Source organism: Ascaphus truei, chromosome 5, assembly GCF_040206685.1.
Source record: "Ascaphus truei isolate aAscTru1 chromosome 5, aAscTru1.hap1, whole genome shotgun sequence".
Taxonomy (NCBI): Eukaryota; Metazoa; Chordata; class Amphibia; order Anura; family Ascaphidae; genus Ascaphus; species Ascaphus truei.
In genome coordinates this window covers 57,101,467-57,122,383 of record NC_134487.1, presented here as the reverse complement: position 1 = coordinate 57,122,383, position 20,917 = coordinate 57,101,467, and the positions used below count along the sequence as shown (strand labels likewise).

Here is a 20,917-nt window from a genome sequence, read left to right as displayed (position 1 = left end):
TGTCAAAATGGATTTGAAGCAAAAGGTGTCAGTGTGTGCACATTTGCGTGTCATTTCCCAGAATCCCTTGCTGCAGTGGAAGCACTGTATGCTGGGTGATAATGGTGAAAGGCAGGGCTGCAGACCTGACTAAGACATGCAAATGAGAACACAGTAATATTTCCATTTGCTATATGCTTGACGGTGGAGGGCTTTTTGTCACTTTTTTCTTTACCCACCATAACTTTGTGTGTGTGTGTGTGTGTGTGTTAAAAAAAACAAATATATTTATCATCAATCCCCCGATTTTACTGCAAGACCTTCCAATAGGAAGCTGCCAGGGATGACGTGGCAGCTTCCTCTTGGCCCATGGGACCCACGATCTTTGGTGGCTAGGCAACTGAAAATAACAAGGCTTAGCTCAGAGGGGACCCCCAAATTCTAATGCTGCTTAAGCAGACTGTGCTGCTGCTTTACTGCACACCGTGTATTAATGCCTGCGTAGTGGTTGTTGGATGTTGTATAAAAAGGCTTCTGGGTTTAGAAGTGAAAAAGCTGATTTCAAACAAAACGGGAAATGTAGCTGGAGGATTATAGAGGAGTTTGGTTGTACCTGTACTTCCTCAGCATATTTATTTTGGGATTAGGGGACTGTTATTTACTTATAATATTTAAATTGAGATTTTCACATTTCATTTGCTTTCAAGTCTTTAAAACAAATCAACATACACGAGAATGAGAACTCCTCTTATGTGTCGTTTCCCCCAGGGTTTTACTGTATTAGAGCTGTGCCCATCTTCACATGTGCTTTGTGAATTCCTCTTCAATTTTGCATTTAAACAACATTTTCGGTAAAGTTCGCACTTGTGCAAAAATATGCAAAAAGAACAATATAAAGGGTCCTGTGACTTTTTAGGGCATGTTTCATGCAACTAGAAAACTAGCTGTGAGTTTACAGTAGGTTTTTGAATATTATTTAATAGAAATTGTATAAACAAAAGTAAAAATTGCAATCCTCAAGCTATAATAATAACTAGGCAGAAGGTCAGATAAATATGTGGTGACCAGAGAATGATGATTCAAGTCTAGAATCAGTGGGTTCCTGGTAATTAAATATCGACCATCAGATTGTAGACAGACAATCAGAGGCAGCACTTTTAAGGATGACTAAAGGTAATAACTCCTCTGTAGCCATCTGCAGGCGTCCTGGGGAAAAAATACAATCGGTAACCGTGTATATTTAGACTCGACACAAAATCCATTGGCAATGGGCCATTGTCTTGTTTGCCTAAACCCACGGAGTCCTATATGAAGACAGGCAGGTCATACTGCCCGCTGAGAGCACTTGGTGCCGAGGTATCCAAAAAAAACTCTGCTTGACGAGTCTAGCGCTGTCCTTGTCTAGTGCAGGGGTGCTCAAGACTCCAACAGGTTTTAAAGATATCCCAGCTGCAGCACAGGTGGTACAGTCTTCAAATGAGCCACTGATTGAGCCAATAGTGCTGAAGCAGATATCCTGAAAACCTGACCTGTTGAAGGGGGGGGGGGAGGGGTTGAGGACTGGAGTTGAGCACCACTAGTCTAGTGACACAATGATTTGAAACCAGAGCTGACTCACTGTGTGCCCAACTAGTGTTAAATGTGCAGCTACGGGAGCCTCTTTTACCGTACACTGCATGGTAGATTTGTGCTGGCTTATTCTGTCTTTAGCCAGATGTGGTCTCATTAACATAGATTAGGCCACATGGACATTTAATGAGATCTGCAATGAGGTTTGTAATGCACGTGTAATAACCCCTGCCTAGGCAATGATGTGAAAGTTTGGCCCCTTTGGATACATTTTTGCACTTTACACAATTGAGAGGGGAAAGGTCTTAAATGTTTGTATTCCTAAACCCTCTCCCTCCCCCTCCCCCCAAGAAAAACGTGTACAGTTGATGTTACGATGGTCTAGATGTGCTCTGACCAGACTATCTCGCATGTTCTTACCCCTCCTTGAGGAGAGGCTGATGTGAATGTTGTTCCTAGCGTATGAATCTTCTGTAAAAAATGCCAAATGACTCTTAACCTCCATTACACCATGTATGTTGTTTCCTTACACCTGCATGGCTTGGACCCCTTTTCATTCAGCCACACACTATACATTTTAGTATACTTGTAGACCTGGCTAGGGTCCTGTAGCGAAGTTCAGTCCGGTGCTTTATTAGAGTTCTAGGGTCGTTATACTCACACAACACTGCAATAGAGTTTGTAGTTGTATTCCTGGTTTACTTTGAACAGTGGCCAACCATAACCATCTGTTCATACTGCTCGACACTATTGAGTGTTCATTTGCAGTTTATATATTTTGATCCAGAACACTTAATTGAGTGTTCATACCTATAGGATCAGAGTGTTTAATAATAGTTTTAATCCCCATTATTTTAAATATGGATAATAAAGTTTCTTGCTTTTAACTGCCTCATCTACCACCCACTAGGTTTTCAGTGCCCATACTAGGTTTCTGTTCTCTGTTCGTTATACTATATATACCTACCTAAAGAGCACCTAAACCTCACAATACTTTTGGCAGCTGCGGGTCCATCTATTAGTCTACACAAATGCCAGTGCCTACAAATTATTTTACCAGTGTGTGCTATGAGCATTAACTGTACTCGCAAAAGGTATGCACGTGGGTTTCTTATTGTTACTCTTCGTATTGGGATGTAGTAGTCATGTTTTTAGGTGTCTCCTTTGTCTGCTTCCTCAGTCCTTCTAATCAGTCATTAGTGCAGTGATTCCCAACCAGGGCTCCTTGAAGCAGTCTCAGGGGTTCCTCTTACGGACCACAGACCCCCCCTCCACCCCCCCCATGCGGGTGGTGTTTTTTGGTATGTATTTTGTAGGGTGTATTGAGAGAGAGTGGGGTAATTGACGGAAGGTAAGGACGAGTGAGAGAAGAGAGGGAGGCAGGAGGGAGTGAGTGTGTGAGGAAAAGAGGGAGTAGGAGTGAGACGTAAGGGATAAATACATGCGAGACGGGAGGGGGGAGAGTTAGTGAGATGGATGGGAGAGAAATACATGGATAGATTGTAGGAAATAGAGGTGTCTCGTGAGGTGTGAAATGTTGTGACTGACCCCTGTCGAACTTAATATGTGTCAGCCAGATAGGGGTTCCCCGAGATTTTTCGAAATACTTCAAGGGTTCCTCCAAACAAAAAAGGTTGGGAATCACTGCATTAGTGTAACCCCTGTCACTGAACTTGTCATATCACCCAGTTGTTTCTCCGTGGGTATGGGGTCACTATCAATCCTTTTCACCCTTTAGAAACCGATTTGTATGGCAACAATTGGAGTGTATTAGGGTTGGAAACTGGAGAAGAGTAGCAAATTGTTAGTCGGTCAGTTTGGTATATAGTTTGGAAAATAGGAATTCTGGTCCTTTGTTGATCCATGTATCTAAATAGTGTATTTACTTCGCAAATTTCATTGTCGGTCCTGCTAAATTAATCTTGGTGCAAAATTCTTGGAGCGTCTATACCCCCTGCCCAGATAGTGAAAACATGAATATATACCTCAACCATAGCTGTAGGAACAAAATAGATTTGTGTATATGAATGTCTCCTCTAAATAGTTTGTGTACAGATCAGCATAGGTGGGGGGCTTCATTTCACCCTATTGCCGCTGTACCTTGGTGTTAAATGTAAAACGTGTCTTCAAAGAGGACATTCTTTTTGTATAGAATGCCCGTAGGGAACTCTCTAGCTTTCCCATCTTTATGCGGAATGGAGGTGTGATAAGTAATGCATCAGAGTCCAAATGGCCCTTTTCATTTAGTTTTGAACCAAATTGTAGAATAAAGTCTCAGAACTGTCTAGAAAAACTGCCCTAGTTTTAAATATGGAGTCTGTGCCTGCTGCTTTGTCTTCCTGGAGGTCTTGCTGGATTCTTATGTACCTTGGGGAGTATGTAAAAGACCAATTAAATATATCCTTGAGCTTTTGTAACTTTCTAAGTACTATTTAGATGGTAAGGTAGTTTTTTGTGTTTACATTATTTCCACTACAAAACTTAAAAAAAACAATAGTTTTCTCCCTGTGGGTGGGTTCAACTGCCCCTTTAATTAGCAGGTCATATAACCTAAACACAGGGCTCCATAAGCTTGGATCTCGTGAGCGTTACCCTTAACTAACCAATTAGCCTAGCTCTCATCAACACTAATACACAACGTTCTTTTGTATTTGATGTTCTGTAAACTTGGCTAGTTGTTTTCTCGCGATAATTGAATATGGGGAACCCTCCTGCTGCCCCCAAGTGTTTGAGGTCGGGGTTAACTATGCATTGGTGGTTGGGTATTTTGGGTCACTCACTTAATTTTTGGAAAGTCCAAGTAATATTTCTTGGATCTCTAAGTGGAAGTCATGGGCAGTCACACTCTATATTGCTTTCCATTGGCACATGGATTTACTTTTTTAGGTGGGTGGTCATAGCATATAAGTTACCATGAAATAGTGGGCAGGCGTAATTGTCATTTGGAAACCTAATGAGACTCAACCTGTAGTCGGCGTTGAGAAAATAAAGTATGTAACTAATGAATTATGCACGACTTAAGACGAAATGAAAAGAATTTCCATGTATTTTCTTTCATCACATTCACTGTCAGATTTTTAGGAGCAATGGTTACATAGTAAGCAAGATGGTTTTGTTAGGGAATTGATTAGCATTTAATTTGCTGTTCATGCACATATTTCTGCTGAGCGAGCCTTGGGGAGGAATAGGTTTGAGTCAAATCTGTCCCTACACAGTAAGCGGCCATTGATTATAAAGGCACACTTTGTCAGTTTTTCAGCATTAAAAAGCTATCCAGGTTTGCTAGTCTATAGTGACATTAATAATCATCTTTAATACACCAGCAGTATTTTTCTTTTTTTGTCTCTGTAGTTTGCTTCCATAGGCAACTTCTTTGCAGGATTGAAAAAGGTGCCAGACGAGTCTTTCCACATTTCTATCCCACGCGGTTTACGTTTTAGAATAATAATTAAAAAAAAAACACTTTTACAAATACATTCTGTTGTGGCAGGTAATAGGAGAAGGTCAGTTGTACCAATTGTCTTAGTTGGTCACACTTAATTTTAATATTATCCTGTTCTTTAAATTGTGTTCTGTGTGATGTGGAAGATACCCTTGTGTGGCAGTCGTTATTCTGTCATTCAGTTTACTTAGACAAGACGCAACAGGACTCAAGTGACAGCCGGCAAAGGGATAGTAATAATGTAACCACTACAAAGTGCTTCAACAGGTCACATCCTGCGAGCGAGCTGGGAAAGCATCCGATGCTATTAAATACAACTGGGTCCTGATCAGTGCAGAGTAGGATGTGCTGCATCTAGGTTTTTACTTTACTAAATAGAGAAGTCTGCTGTGAAAAATTACTTAATAAATAATAAAGTAATGTAACACCCCATTCATATCAGAAAACAAAAAGATTGCACCAAATAATTTGAATCCTTTTTTCCCTAGGACAAAGGACACTGAATGTAGGTGTAGTTCAGTGATGCACAATAGCGAATACTCATGTGTAAAGAGGTCTCAGACTGGATATCAAAAATTGTGGAATTGTAATTGTAATTGTGTTTTTTCTAATCATCTATGCAAACACAACAATGCAAACGGAGCCACCAAGCCTTCACACATTGTGCGGGGTGTAATGACACCATGTCAAGGGAGTGGTGGCTGCACAGACAGTTACAAAGTATGTAAATTGAATTTCGTCTTGCACTGTTACAAAGCTGACATCTGGCAAATGAAATTTAGGGCAAAGAAATGTAAATTTGGTGATATAAAGCAAAAGAATAAATGTATGAAGAGAGAAAAGCTAATGGCACTCTAAGTGTTGTATTGTAGCATTTGTGTCTGAACATGAATTGGTTAGGGAAGCTGGGGAACAAGGAAACGGAATTCACTAAAGCAGAAAGACGTATTTTAGACAAATGATAACTTTGTGCAATTATCCATTGCAAATTGCTATTTAATTTTGGATTGTTATTCTACTGAGCATTATAAAAAATGTGCCACATACTGAAGAATTTTTAATAGGTTACGATAACTATTATTGGATCAACAGAAGTACTGTACTTTAATATATTGTTAACAAGCTTTCCTTTTTTTAACCAGCATGGGAAACAGGGTGTCCCCAGAGCATTAACCCCCTCTCACTCACACGCACACACTATTTTCAGCTCCTGTTACCCACTGGATTGCAAAATACTCTCTCCACTTGCCCAGCTGCCCGAATAAACGCCTTTTTACCAGCTCTTGTGTAGACTGCCCAAACTGACCAATTAGATCCATCTACCCCACACCCCATAACTGCAGCAACACCAAGGCAACTATTCTCTACCTGCCCAAGTAACCAATCACAATCCAATAAGTGAATCCCTTCTCTTTCTCTCAACCGCTCGTTGAATGGAAAAGGAGCATGGGTGGGTGGAGGTGAAGTAACAAGGGAGGAGGTAACGACACTCTCTCTTCTTAGTGTTTCGGGATACTAGGACTGCGGGAAAGGCAGCAAAGCAGAGCGGGCATTTTCACAAAGAACTCATTAGCGCCATGGAGATAGCTAACCATCATATGGCCCACTCTTTAGAGTACAAAATATATTTAATAATTGAATATTTGTTTTAAAAACAAAGTAGATTGTACAGTTCTGAGCCAAGTATAATACTGCCCTTATATATAGTTTATATAGTATAATACTGCCCTTATATATAGTTTATCTCCATCTGTAAAAGCCAGAAACGTGCTGTCTAAAAAGGTTTCTGCGGTGGTTGTCTCTTACACACAAAATAACCTGATGGATAGCTATAATGTAGCCCCCCTCCTAAGGGGTAACTAGAGGGTTTGAGTGTATCGCGCCCCACCCTGTGTATGCCATGGGACATAGAAAATATATAGAGGGGAAGGTTAGGTTCTTGGAGGACAAGAGGAGGGGAGACTTGGGGAGAGTAGACGGGGATGATCATAAAGTACTAGCATAGGTCAGGCCCCCCTGTTTTATGTTGTAGATGGGGACAGTACCCCTTAAGTTAGGACCCCAGAAGAAGGCTAATGGCATGTGGAATATCCAAGAGACAGGGAAATAGCATGCTATCGGCGGATCAGCTCTAACCATGGATAAAGCTTCTACTAATTCTTCAATTAGCATAAAGGTTTTATACACCTCATTGTCAGTCCACACATCACCCTCCACTGAAGAGCAGGTGAGTGTGTTCGGCTGACAGAAAGAAGGGATATGTGTAAGTTTTAATATTTCACACTACAGTTCACCTTTATAATCAGGGAACTCTGATACTGGCTTTGGCCAGCTTTTAATTAACCTAGATCACAAAAGCATATGCTTAATTTATTTAACCCCCTTTTACCAGCCGCATACTTCATAAAGGGATGAGCGCAGGTAATATGTACAGTCTTCCACTAGTGTATCTGGGGTAATACCGATGATGATCCCGAAGCAACAAAGGGGAGCCGGACCCCATAACCAAGTAGAGAAACAAAGTAAATGTACCTCCATTCGAGTGTTAAGTGTTTGCATTAATGGAAGCCCTGTATTCATGTATGTCTGCTATAAAAACCACAATACAATGTTGTCAATAAGTGAATGAGCGGTGCCTGTGCTTGGGTACACAAGTAAAAGACAAGCTCCTGGCACCCATTATTTTCTGTCCTTGCTACTTCATCGCCCAGCTGCCTTAATCCAGAACCCTGAGTCAAGGTAATCCATACGGAGTAGTCAGCCATTGCACAACAATGTAGACTCTCTAGGAGCCGCGCTGCGTGTGTGTGTGTGTGTGTTTTAAAATACTTATTCAATTTGTAATTTAGCAATTATAGTTTACAACCCGTAACTTCATTAAAAAAATGGCATCTCTGGGAACCATGGATAATCATATAGAACGAGTCAAGCTCACCAAGGAAGAAACAAGGAGATATAAAGCAATATGGATAAGGAAGCGTTTGACAATCAGTACCTCTACGAAGTTCGTCCAAAAGGGAAACCAGCGACCAGGGCAGACACTCCCCCCTCCCCCCCCCCACTCTTTTCTCTCTCTTTCTCACCCCCCTCTTTCTTGGCCTCTCCGTTATCGGTAGGTCACCTGCCTCGGGCAACAGGTTTTGCCATCCTTTCCCCCCCAAAAATACAAAACTGTTTCTGTATTAGGCTATGCATATCGTTCCTTGTATGTACATTTTATATCTGCCTAATAAAAAAGTTTGGAGAAAAAGAAAAATGGCATCTAAAACACTATGCAAATCATACCACAGTAACTGCTTCCCAAGACAAAAGTATGGCCTATCTATCATTCAAAATGCTTTCAAAGCCATTTCCCACATTATAACAAGGCATTAAACCATTTTATTTGCATGGGGTTTATCACTTACCTAACAAGGTACCATTAATCCCTAGCAAAACTAACAAACACACCGTTGTATTCATACATAACTTTTGCATAACTGTAACATTTCCGAAAACAGGCCTGAAAAAGCAGTAGAATATATTTTTTCTCGCGTCCCCTAAATTTACTTTACCCATAGACCAATCTGCTACACTTATCTGTTCGCTGAGGCAGTTTTTTTAGAGCACAATTCCCCACTGAGCTTTTGTTTTCCCCCTGTACTTTTTGCACATGTCCCATTGCATTGCAACTAACGAGCTCCTTAGTAGTTGACCCTTTATCAAATTAGTGAATTGGTACTAAAGCTGAAATGTAAAGTGCCAGGAAAAGTGAAATGGTTTTTGTCCATTAAACAACCTAATATCCTTCTGTGCTGTATTGCTACTGAAAATACTTGAAGCCATGGTTCCTTTACCCTAATTTCCAAGCAAATAAAAGCGCTCAGCCACGCAACACTGATCTATGCTGGCGTCAAGCAATTTTTTCAGCAACTTCTGGCACCAGACAATACAGTAGTTGCCGACCATTTGAGTGAAGGCGTCTCGCGGCACTGGGCAGCTTATTTCTTAGCGCTGCTTTGGAAATATGAACCATACAGCGGGTCCACATTGGTTATTTTAGGGGCACCCGTTGCCCCTGTTTTTGGTCACATTCTTCCATTTTCTGTCCCTTTGCCACGGGCCTGCCCCAATATGCTTCCCTGATACAACTAGAAGGGATAATACTTCCTCTGGAATTTTTTTCTGGAACGGAAAACATATTGATTCTGCATTACCAATGACTCTCCAGTGAAGGAGCTCCAATCAAAAAAAAAATCCAAAACAAATAGATATTACAGCCTTGAAACAAAATATATTCTCGTAAGAATATAAATATTAAGATGTTATAAGTAATGACCCCATTGGGACAGACCATCATTACCTGGCCATCTTCCATGGTAAGATTGAGGGGCTGAGTCGTAGCCAAAACTCTGGAACCCAGCTGGTACATTAATGGCCAGGTAATGTTCTGTTCTAGATTAGTACTATTATAGGCGAAATATGTTTTACTTATAACTGTTGCTATTTCCGAACTTTGCCCATTCCTAAGCCATTTCAGACAATCGGAAACCTTACTTCCTGAAAATTCTAAAGGTGTGGTTCTGTCTAGGGGTTTCTATTTATTTTTTGGTAATAGGTTTGAAGCAGGGGATCTCCGGGGATGGAGCGCGTTAATTTCTGCTCTGGGGACCCCACTGTTTCCTGAGATGCATATTTCTTCTTTAAACCATTTTTTAGCTGCAACTTTCCCAGCAAATAAGGGATAACCATTTTTTTGAAGACCAAGGCGTTTCCGCAACATATTTGTTAAATATCTGACGCCATCAAATCTTATTTGGAATTGACATTTTTGTGTTGAAAGAATTAAAATACGTGTAAAATAAACACGAATATAACATTTTGGTACCATTGCTTTGACTTAAAATGTATTTCCTCAAATTCGATTTTTTATTCCATCAACAATTTTGTTTAGCTTAATAAGTTGTGCAAAATAAACACACTAGTGTTAACATTCTTGAAATATTCTGCGCACTAAAATTCATATTTTTTGTTTTTTCAGGCTCCAGAGATAGACACCTCAATTTATTATATGAATTACCAGCACTTAAGACATTAATTTGGTAAGTAGTCTTGTTACTCTTGTTCTCATCTTTGCTTAATCACTGTCACAGGAGACCAGGACTACAACACCAGGGATCAATTCGCCAGACAGAAACGTTTATTGGAAAAAGGAATATCCACAACTATATACAGCAAACCACACACACACGGGAAACTGGGATACCCTATAAACTTAGGTACAGGGATCTCCCTAAAGAGATTCAACTTGTGCTTGTGTCCCTGCAAAATCCTCTTCAGCGTCTCCAAGTTGCTCTCAACTTCTTCCCAAGCTGCTGCTACTTAAGAGCTGCAATATAGTGCGTGCGCGTCCGCTACCGTGCAAATCAATGATAATTGCAGGGTGTGACCCTGCAGTTGCTATACTTAAGACGAGTGAGCACTCGGCCGTGAGCGTTGGCGCGGCAGATCTGGGAAAATACAAGAAATGTGTATTTTCGCGCTGCGAGCCAATCACAGCGCGGCCTGACACTGATGTCAGAGCCACGCCCCCTAGCCACGGCACCGAGAAGGGGGCTGCCATGTCTCCTCCGAGGCTTTGCCGCCGGCGCGCATGCGCAGAACGTAGCTTGCGCGCGCAGAACGTAGGTCCCGCGCTCACAAGGGGGGAAATGCCGGGTTGAGCATATGCATAGCTGAAAATCGCCGGTTCCGCTTTCCGGCGATTTTCACTATACGGCGGGCCCTTAGATCGGAACCCGCTGTATGCCTGGGGCCCTGCTGTACACGACATTGCTAGAGGAACAGGTGAACTGTCCTCTCATTTTGTACTCCAGATTTCTGTGCAGTATTTTTATTGTGCCCGCTGTGTGGAGCATTGCGCAGGTTTTGCATCTTGCGTCCTGGCATGGTCTTGTCCCGCATTCAGTTGTACTGTTGAATACTTTACTCCAGGGGGGCGCAAACTTTTTTCCCTGCGCCCCCCTGCCGGCTGTCCACTCACTCCCGCGCCCCCCTCCCAACCCCAACTTATCCGCGCTCCGGCGTAATGACGTCACGTTGCCATAGCAACGTGACGTCACATGACCTCGCAGCGTCATTTTGACGCCGCGTTGCCATGGCGACACAGGGAGGAAGCCGCCGGAGCCACGGTAAGTTAGGTTTACAGAGGCCCTGCAGCTCCCCCGGCACTTAATTTAAGTGCCTTCGGGAAGCGCGCGGGGCCTCTGTAAACCCCGCGCCCCCCGTCGGCAGTGTCGCGCCCCCCCTGGGGGTCGCGCCCCACAGTTTGCGCACCGCTGCTTTACTCCTCACCATCATTTTTTTTTGAGATTATGAGGTTGTCTGTATAAGGGTGTTTCAGGGAAGACCTGTTGCAATCTTGTATCTTCCTGGAGAATGGGTTGTAGTTCCCTGGCGATCTTGCGAATAACCATCAAGCGTTCTTGGAGATTTTAGGATTACAATAAGGACAATAAATGTCAAAATAACATGACAATGCTCTGTTCTTTTATAATGATGGTGCATAGAAAAGTAATGTTGGACCAATGAACAGTGTACATAAATCTCTCTTAAATGCATAATATAATTAAAAACAAACCTTTGAAACCTGTGAATGGGGAAAACCTGTGGCCTCCGTTGCTAATGCAAATACAAACGTAGCTTTATCAGGAGGGCTTTTTTTTTTTTATCCAGTGTATTTTCTGAGCTATATGTAGAATCCTTTCCATCATAGAATCTCATTTCCACAACAGAGAGATGAAAGACATATGTCCTCTTTAAACTTTGAAAGGCATGCATAATGATTCTTATGTTTCTGTGATATCTCGCCCACTTGTTGTACATTTGGATTATACTATGATAAGAGACCATTTCTTGCACCTATGTTTAAGTAGTAATGTATATGGAAGGGAAACTAGTCATTTTCAGCAATTGGTCACCATAACATTTCTTTTTGCATTTGGTAGTAGTGATGATCAACAATACCTCCGTAAGTTATCACCCATGATCTTGATGTCGGAAATAATTAGGCCTTTGAATCTAATGCACTGTTTGCAGCAATTACTGCCAGGAGTTTTTTGGAATAGGTCTCTACTAGCTGTGTTCAGGAGGATGGTGAAATTGTTGACCATTCTTCATGGGAAAATTGATGTAGTTCTGATATGTTTGTTGGGGATTGTCGATAGACTGCAATCTTCAAGTCTCGCCATTAATGTTCGATTGGATTCCAGTCAGGACTTTGATTAGGCCACCCAAGAACATTCATTCCCTCTTGTTCAACCACTCCAGTGTGGCTCTGTCTTTGTGCTTCAGGTAATTTTCCTGCTGAAATGTGAATTTCCTCCCAAGTTTCTTGACTGATTCAAACAGATTTTCCTCAAGGATTCGTCTGTATTTTGCACCATCCTTTCTCCCCTCTATCCTGACACTCTTCCCAGTCCCTGCTGAAGGGAAGCATTCCCATAACATGATGTTGTCACCACCGTGCTTGACAGTTGGGATGGTGTTGACTGGGTGATGTTCAGAATTGGGCTCGTCTGACCACAAAACCTTTTTCCACATGTTTGCAGTATCATCAATTTTTTTTCAGCAAACTTCATTTGTGATTTAAGATGTCTTTTTGAGTAATGGCTTCTTTCTCGCCACCCGTCCATATAGGCCAGCTTTGTATAGGGACCGGCTTATTGCTGATGTGTCAACATTGACTCCCATCAGACACAAAATGTTGCAGATCAATCAAGGTGATTGTTGGCTTCAGAGTGACAACCAGTTTCCTGCTTGACCGGCTGCTCAGTTTGGGAGGGCGACCTGGGTAGTGTTTGGGTGTACAGGTAGTCCTCGCTATCCAACGTTTCACTTTACAACGAATGGCATAGCCAACGCTTTACAATGCAACCATATGATCCATTTTTTGACGCCTGAATGCATTATCCAATGCTCACGGCCACTGATTAACATGGGACTCACTTTATAACGGTTTCACTATCCAACGCTACTTCCAGAACGGATTCCGTTGGATAACCGAGGACAGCCTGTATAATGCATCTTCCACTTCATAATGATGGACTTCAGTGTGCTGAGAGGGATAATCGGCCCCATTGACATTTTCTTGTACCCATCTCATACTCTGTACCTCCCTACCACTTTTTCCCTGACTTGTTTTGAAAGCTCATTGGTCTTCATGGTTGCTTTGTTGGATCACTGTGTTAGTTGCAGCTTGAAATTCTTTATATACAGTACCTGAGGGAGATTATCTACATGTTAAACCACTTTGAAATGTCCCAAAATTAGTTAAAGGGTTTCAGTCTGTAATCAAACAATTCATTTGCACCTGCAGCAAAGGGGTTGTATACTTATGCAACTGAGATTAATCATCTTTTCTCTGTTAATCTTACTTCTCTATATGCATTTTCTAACTTGATCACTTTGGAGTCATTTTGTATATTCTACAGGTAAAGTCTAATTTGAAAGCGTTGTGGCGTATGCTCAGGTGGCAGCAAAATGCTAAACAAATTGCATGGGCGGGAATATTTCTGCCAACCACGGTATAAACATATATGAATTGTCTGTCTCTTACATAGTCACAATACTATAGAAATAGAAAAGTACCCGGGCGCTCCCTCTAGACAAAATATAAGAAATAAATAAGGAAATGTTTTCCAGAACGTAACAACCTTATGTGGTATATAAGGTTCCCATCTGCTTCAAGGTCTCTTCCTGTGACTCAAAAACCCCCGTAGGACCTATCCAGGATCCTTATTAGTACAGAAAAGCAAGAGAAAAGGGGGAGCACAGGTTTGAGAGGTGATGGGACAAATGGGTGCAATTTGATTAAATTCAATATTCCTGAACTGATAAGAGCGGGAATAATGGTGTGTAAAATATTGTAAACACTTACACGGCCTTGTGTAAATGCTGTCGCATCAAGGTCTCTTTTTTCTCCTTGTTCTTCCTTCTTCTTCTCCTTCCTTCTTGTTTCTTCTTTCTCCTGTGTGTTCCTTTTGTGGGGGTTCTTCTCCCTTCGTCCAAGTAGTCCCCTCTTCAGTCTTCCAACTTGTTTCAATTGCGGTGTCACCCTCGAAGTAAATGGATAAAGATGAAGAAAAATTGAGGGACAGATATTGATCAGATACGACAAAAACCTTATTCGGATGTGTGTAGATAATAAATGCAGAAATACTGCAGACACTCACACGGGCAAATGTGAGTGTAATCCTGGGGGAGGTATCTTTGTCCTCCTCACTAAGAGAGTTCACATATAGAACTCTAAATGCTCCTGATAGTGGAAACAGTTGTGGGGGGAGGGGATATAACAACGATACTGTTAAGATACTCACACGGCCACGTGTGAGCTCACACTGGAGTTACTGTAATATCTTTAAACTCCTCCTTGAGGGTCCAACACTGCTTCCAAGGGTAAGTGCTTTGTGTGTTGTAATGTCTAAAAATGACTCTAAAATAGCGTGTACCAACTTAATCTTTAATAAAAAACAAAACATATAAAATGGTCTAAAAAACACTTAATCCAGATGGCATAAGTGCCGAAGTACAAAAAAAATGGCCAGTCTTTAGGGAAATCTCGCAGGTCGTCAGGCACGCAGCTAACTCTGCCCGCGTCCGGGCGTTGTGCTGAGGTCCTACTCCCTGCTCCCGACGGTGGCCGAACACGTTCAAAATGCTTTAGGGTCTTGAGCTACGCGTTTCGCCCCTTCTTGGGCTTCCTCAGGCTCAATACTGTTTTATTATCCACTAAAGAGGGTGATCATGGCCAAAAGATTTCAAGATATTGGTACCATTATTTATATAGTGTCAGACATTGCATTGGAGCATTAACAAATGTAAATACAGTTTTACAGGGCACGGTTATGCAGTGCAAGGGTAAAAGCACCAATTCTAATATAAAAATACCATAATGAATCTCATGCAGTGGTGTTGTCAGTTTTGTGGATTGCACTTGTCTTGTATTACTTCCGAGGTGTCAATAAGATGAGATCAGGGGGCATTGCGGATACTATTGCTGTTCCAATCACTTTGTTTCTAAGGAGGTTTGCTACGCAGTTGCTCTCCAACTGAAAAGTTTTGGGTGCTTTTGGTTTCCTGGAATTGAAGTGGGGCCATGTTTTAGCAAGTGATCCCAAACCAAAAGTGTTCAAAGTTTTCATAATATCCAAATATTGACGGAGTTTGAGGTTAATAATGGTTATATGCTGCCCACGGATAGTACTATTTCATAATGTATGGTCATTCTGCACAAAGCTGCAATAATGCTTATTTCATAACTTCAAGGCTAATGCTAATTTTCTATATTCTAAAGCAGTGGGGGTTGTACAATCTACTACCCCTTAGTGTTCTGTTTGTACTGTTTACATATTAACTCTCAATGTGATATGTTTAATACATGTTGCCCAATCTTATTTTTTCTAAAAGTACAGGGTTTATTCTTAAATACTGTGATTGATGGGATGGACTAGTTGGTAAAGTGATAAGCACTCCCAATCACGCACCCCTTCATTCATCATGTCATTTTTAATATTACATTTGTGCTTGAAGTCAGAAGACGTTCATGCCTGAGCTTTATTAATGTTTTACTTAACGATATATATACATATATTTTTTAATGCTAGATATAAATGAAGCATTGAATCCATAACTCATGTCACAATGTATATCTCATTTGATGCAGCTTGTGGAATATATTCTGGATGGCTCTGTTTGAGTAAAGGGAAATGCCACACATTTCATGCTTTAATAAGAATAATGACATGGTAAAATAAGATTTGAATTCTCTTCTAAAAGTGATTTCAATATATAAAACGAGGATCCATTTTATATCTCTTATGTTTAACGTTTTTTTTTTTCTGCCCAGTTTCACTACCCAATTAACCTATAAAAGAGCATTTACCTAGCAGGCAATGCTGCAATAATATTACCTGTATTGTGGGTCTGCAAGTGTTACCCTCTCAGAAGAAGGCAGCCCTGCTGCTGTAGGAGTTTTCCAAAGGCTTGGAACATACTGTAGTTGGGGCTTTAGCCATAATGTAAGGTAATTTTTGCTATGCACCTAATTTTACATTTTAAATTGTTTTCCAACGTAATTTCATGGAGGTTTGCTCCTTATTTAATTTGTATTCTGTGGTGTCGTGGGATGTATGAAAATCGGGACAGTACTGGCAAGTCTGTGATTCAGCCAATCAAATTTGCAGGCTTTTCAGTGTAACAATCTTTTGAGCCTGCAAATAGAGATGGAATCCTTTTTATGGAGTTGTTCATTGTTAAAGAATGGCCTCGGGGCCCATAGGGTGTAAAGTATGACACTACAGCCAAAGATTGGGCCCACCATGTGATTTTCAGCAATTCACACTATCTCCTTAAACTTAATCTAGTCAAGTATGTGTGTGTTTATTCTTCAGGGCGTAGAATAATTCTGCTTCTATTTTTCTGCCCTTTACAGTGAGGTATGTGCAAATATCAAGGGGAAAATGGCCGTTAAACCAATGTAACCACTGCCAAGTTTTTATTTTTTATTTTTATTAGTTTTTTTTTTAATAGTTTTTTTTTTTTTAAAGGGATTTACAGGTTTAGATCCCAAACTATTCATCCATATTTTTTAATTGCCTATACTTTTCTGTGTTTAATTCTGGTTACATACACCTCTGTACAATCACCAAACATTTGTAGATAATTCGAATACATTTTATTTGTTACATGTTTATGTAAAATGATACTTTCCGTTGCCATTAAAACTGGAAAAGCCAGTCTTGATCTTGATTTTCAATCTTGATTGCAGCTTGCAAATTGTTCTGCCATTATTTTCTTCGTTCTCCAGTTGTTTTTGTGTGTATGCTGGCACTGCATAGATGCTAGTTTGGTATCACTAAACATCTATGCTCTCATCCATTGGGGAAATAGCCCTGCGGGCCACATTGGTTCCATTGGTCCTTACAGTGAAGGGATTCATCCTGGTGGAACTATCACATGGTACTTTATAGTGCAGAGACATTGTAGACCTACTTGGCTGCGATAATACAGGATGTACAGATTTGTAATCCTACTAATGTTGAGACGGGCATAATGATGGTTGCTGGGTTTTGAAAGCCCCATACTGTGGCTTCCTTTTTTTTCTCTTCAGATATGGGCCATCTGTAGTATGTTCATAGATATTCCCGGCAGTTCACATAAAACATGTTTGTTTCGTGTTCTAAAGTAGCGCTACGCAATCTTTCCTGCTCGCGCCCCCCCCCCCCTCCTGCTTCCCTCCCTGCTCGCCTACCCCCTACCCCCTTCCCTTCGCTCCTCTCCGGCTCCCGGCATCAAATTATGTCGCGGGGTCATGTGTCGCCGAAGAGCACGTAAGTGAAGTTGCCGAGGCCTCACGCGATCCCTCGACATTAATTTAAATGCCTTGGGGGAAGAGCGCAGGGCTTCTGCAACTGCCGCGCCCCCCTTGAATAATCGTCCCCCCAGTTTACGCACCGCTGTTCTAAAGTCTCCAATTCTTTAATAAATGAGGTGAAATGTTGGTACAATACTATCCCGACGGCTTCATACTCGGTGGGGAATGTAACCTGCTTGGATTCGGTAGCTGCAGATAGGACATATACACCGCGCGCTGCGTTTCCCCAGCAGCAGATGGGACACACACACATTAAAGGCAATACTTTAGCAGTAGTGTAGCATTGCACTGAATGGGTTAACTATCCGTTTGATTACTTGTGCACCTTTCTTTGTGCTGTCAGCAGTGATCTGTTCTTTCCCCTTGTGGTGAAATCTGTGACCTCATTATTTTACAAGCCTTTTAAGCACACGCACGGATGGGAGGCATACAGTACTTACATATGCACGATGTTGTGAGCTGAAGTGCCAGGGGTTTTTAGCAACACACTGAAATGTATTTGCTCTCTAATACGCAATAGGCTGCATCTAAAGAGGCACTTAACATGAGATACTAGTTGCTCAAAAAAAATTTTTTTTTACACTGAACGTATAGAGAGAGAAGAAAAGTTCATGGTTTATTATTTACTTCAGCATTGTGAAGAAGCAGTTTCACTCGTTACAGAACAGGACCAATCATTTAATCCTTTTAAAGGTGCATAAAAAACTGATTAGTTTCTTTGTCGTGGATAAGCATGCAGTGCTGCTTTTAAACAGTACACCCCCTGGGATACAAAGCAAGGTCATCTGTTGGGGCATTTAAATATAAAAATGATTTGTGTGTGTATGTTGTCAGGTATAACTCCATGTCACTCTGTAGATTACTTTAAAAAAAAAATCATGGTTAATCAAGATTCATTTTTTACACTCATATACATGTTTTCATGAGACTCCCCTGAGCGTACTTTACTTTTATTACATAAAAAAAAAACTATTTACCTATAAAAAGTGCTGATTCTGTATTGAAGGAAGCGGGCACATTTGACGATAGTTGGCATATTTCGGCTCTAATTGCAGCACCGGTTTTAAGGTTGACATAGACCTGGATTTGAAGTGGGTATTTCCTTTACTTCAGAAACCAGTGCCAAAGTAAACGTCTAATCGGCAAGAAAGTTTTATAAGAAGGCTGTGAATGCAGCATTTATAGAACATTAAGCCAAAAAATAAGCACCAAGTTCCCCACTGAAAGCTGCAGTTCAAGAAATATCATACATGTGTTTTTTTTTTGTTTTTTTTTTAGTTTTTTTTTAATAAATCAGTTCTGTACTATGAGAAAATACTTGCAGCATTTAAATTTTTTTTTAAAGATATTTCTAATGTAGCAAGCAATTTTGTTTCTATAGAAACCATTTACAAAGTCACATCCCCTTCCCCTACTGAGACAGGCTCTGGCTCTTGAGCCCTGCACTCTCTCTAGCAGTGCAACAATTGTATCTAGTGCCTGCCCGGTCACATGATCTTCCACACAGCACTTTGCATCCTGGGTACTCTTGTGCAGCCCTAACAATGAATTAAATAACCCCCGATTTGACTATCGATTACAGGAGAACGGATCAATCAACAACTTAGCTAATCACTTGTCAGTGTGCAGATTGTATTGATGCACATACTGATTGGGATTTTTTTTTTTTTTTTTTTAAACGTCAGCTTGAACTGCAGTTTTAAAACATAAGAAGCTCTTTGCTAGAGTTAATTACTCTGCCGTTTCCTCATTTTGCATAATATAACCAAATGTATTGTGACGGGCCCTGCTGTCTTATCCAAACACATTACTTACCATACTATCTGACAGGAAGGGGGCAAGTGTCAATTTATTAAAAACATTTGCTCCAGCCAAAAATCTCCCTGGATTTGTCACGTAGAATGTGACCTAGAGTTTACATCCTTCGAAATCCTTTCTCTTGCAGACCTATATTTACACCTACTCCCGCGCTAAAACATTTAGTGCGTTTTACAAACTACGTTTAGTTTTCACTCTGATCACATGCTTCACTGACATCCTCCATCAGATCTCCCATTTAGTCAAAGGTTGACGATTTTAGTTATTTTTCTGGATCTTAAAAATGCCAGCCATTATAGCTGTTGTATTGTGTTTTTGTTTTTGCATTTGTTTTTTGGAGGGTTCTATATTCATTGCATATTTTAACTGATTCTTCTGTTAGGCAAAAATGTTTAGAAAATCTGGGCATTATGAAACGTGTTAGAATGTTAACGTCAAGTTGTTATATGGCCGATTTTTTCTTTCTTTCCCTTTTTGGTTTAAAAAAAATAAATAAAAAAATTCCAATGCTACAGCTTTCTTGTGATATGGGGGTTTCCAAACATTCTTTTCTGCTCCAATTCTCTGAAATGAAGTGGGGGCTTGGAGCAATGGGTTTGTTTGACATGAATGGGTTAATAACGTCCCCGTCCCATCCAGTTGTTCTGCTCTCCCTCTGCTCCCAGCAGCATTGAAGCTCGGGATGTGTGCGCGAGTCTTTCCTGCATTCTGCGCCAGCTTGTGCTGTGTAAAAGTCCATCGTCTTCCCTGTGCAATGTAATACTGTAAGTGCAGAGACTTCCCCACCCAAAACTTGTTGTGACACATCTGTTTCACATTGTGGAGGCTGGTATTCTGCAGCAGCCAGTCCTCTCACTCCCCGGGTTAACTTTCTACTCCTTCCCGGAAAGCAAGGAGGGTTAAAGCTGCCGGCACAAAACATAGCCTTATTTTTTCCCCGGAAATCTTGCCCTTTTTTTGATTTTTTTTTTGTTTTTGTTCCCTTTGCTGTTATTCATGGAAGCCCTCATGGATCTAAACATAGAAGGTATGTATGTGTGTGTGTTTGTTATGGATAGGATGTTGTAAACTTATCGGAGGGCTTTGATCAGTGAGAAATGTGCGTCTTCCCATTTCCCAGCTGCACATTTTGGTTTTGCTGCTGGTCTTTTTAGCCCCTATTGTTTGATGGGGTTTCTCATTGAATCTTCTTTGCCTGAGGCTTGGGGCAGAGCAGGCTGTTCTTTATGGTATCTGTGCCGTGCTTTCATTTTGGTCTCATTGTGCAGGCTGGAGGGATAGGGAGGTCGGGGGAAAAGATACTTGTTTGTTCCTCTCTCCCAAAAATGAGACTGTTGTGAAATGCTGCTGATCATGGCAGATCACACGCACTGTGCTAGCCATGCAGAGTGGAGCCTGCAACATATGAACCGCAGAATAGAGAGACGCGGTGAGGTTTAGGGAAGTTTGCTTGTGCTGTGCCTGTCACTGCAATGGAAGCATAGGGCTCTGTGTAACAAAGCACAAAGTGAAGCCAGTCTTTTTAATTTAAATGCAGAGTGCGCTGAAAAATACTTGCGCCAGGATGCGTCTCTTTATTCATCTTGGTTGCACCATTTTTGGGTATGTTTGCGTGTGCCATCGGCGAGACGAGGAATTTATGGAGGGCGTAGGAAGCAGTTGGGGTGAAGTTACATTTTCATATTTTGCAGGTCTCT

General features: G+C 41.1%; 1 protein-coding gene across 3 annotated transcripts in view; it reads left to right on the top strand.

Moving 5' to 3' along the window:
• The window catches only part of PLXNB2 (plexin B2), a 326,443-nt gene that overhangs the window by 89,327 nt on the left and 216,199 nt on the right, over nt 1-20,917 (top strand). The window contains exon 3 of one of the 3 annotated variants that reach the window (XM_075599863.1): nt 10,011-10,071. The exons of 1 other annotated variant lie outside the window; for it this stretch is intronic. The gene's annotated coding sequence lies outside the window, so the exon portion shown is untranslated. Of the gene's footprint in view, nt 1-10,010; nt 10,072-19,934; nt 20,248-20,917 lie in introns of those variants that run through there. One more of the 3 variants, XM_075599865.1, reaches the window with a different exon arrangement.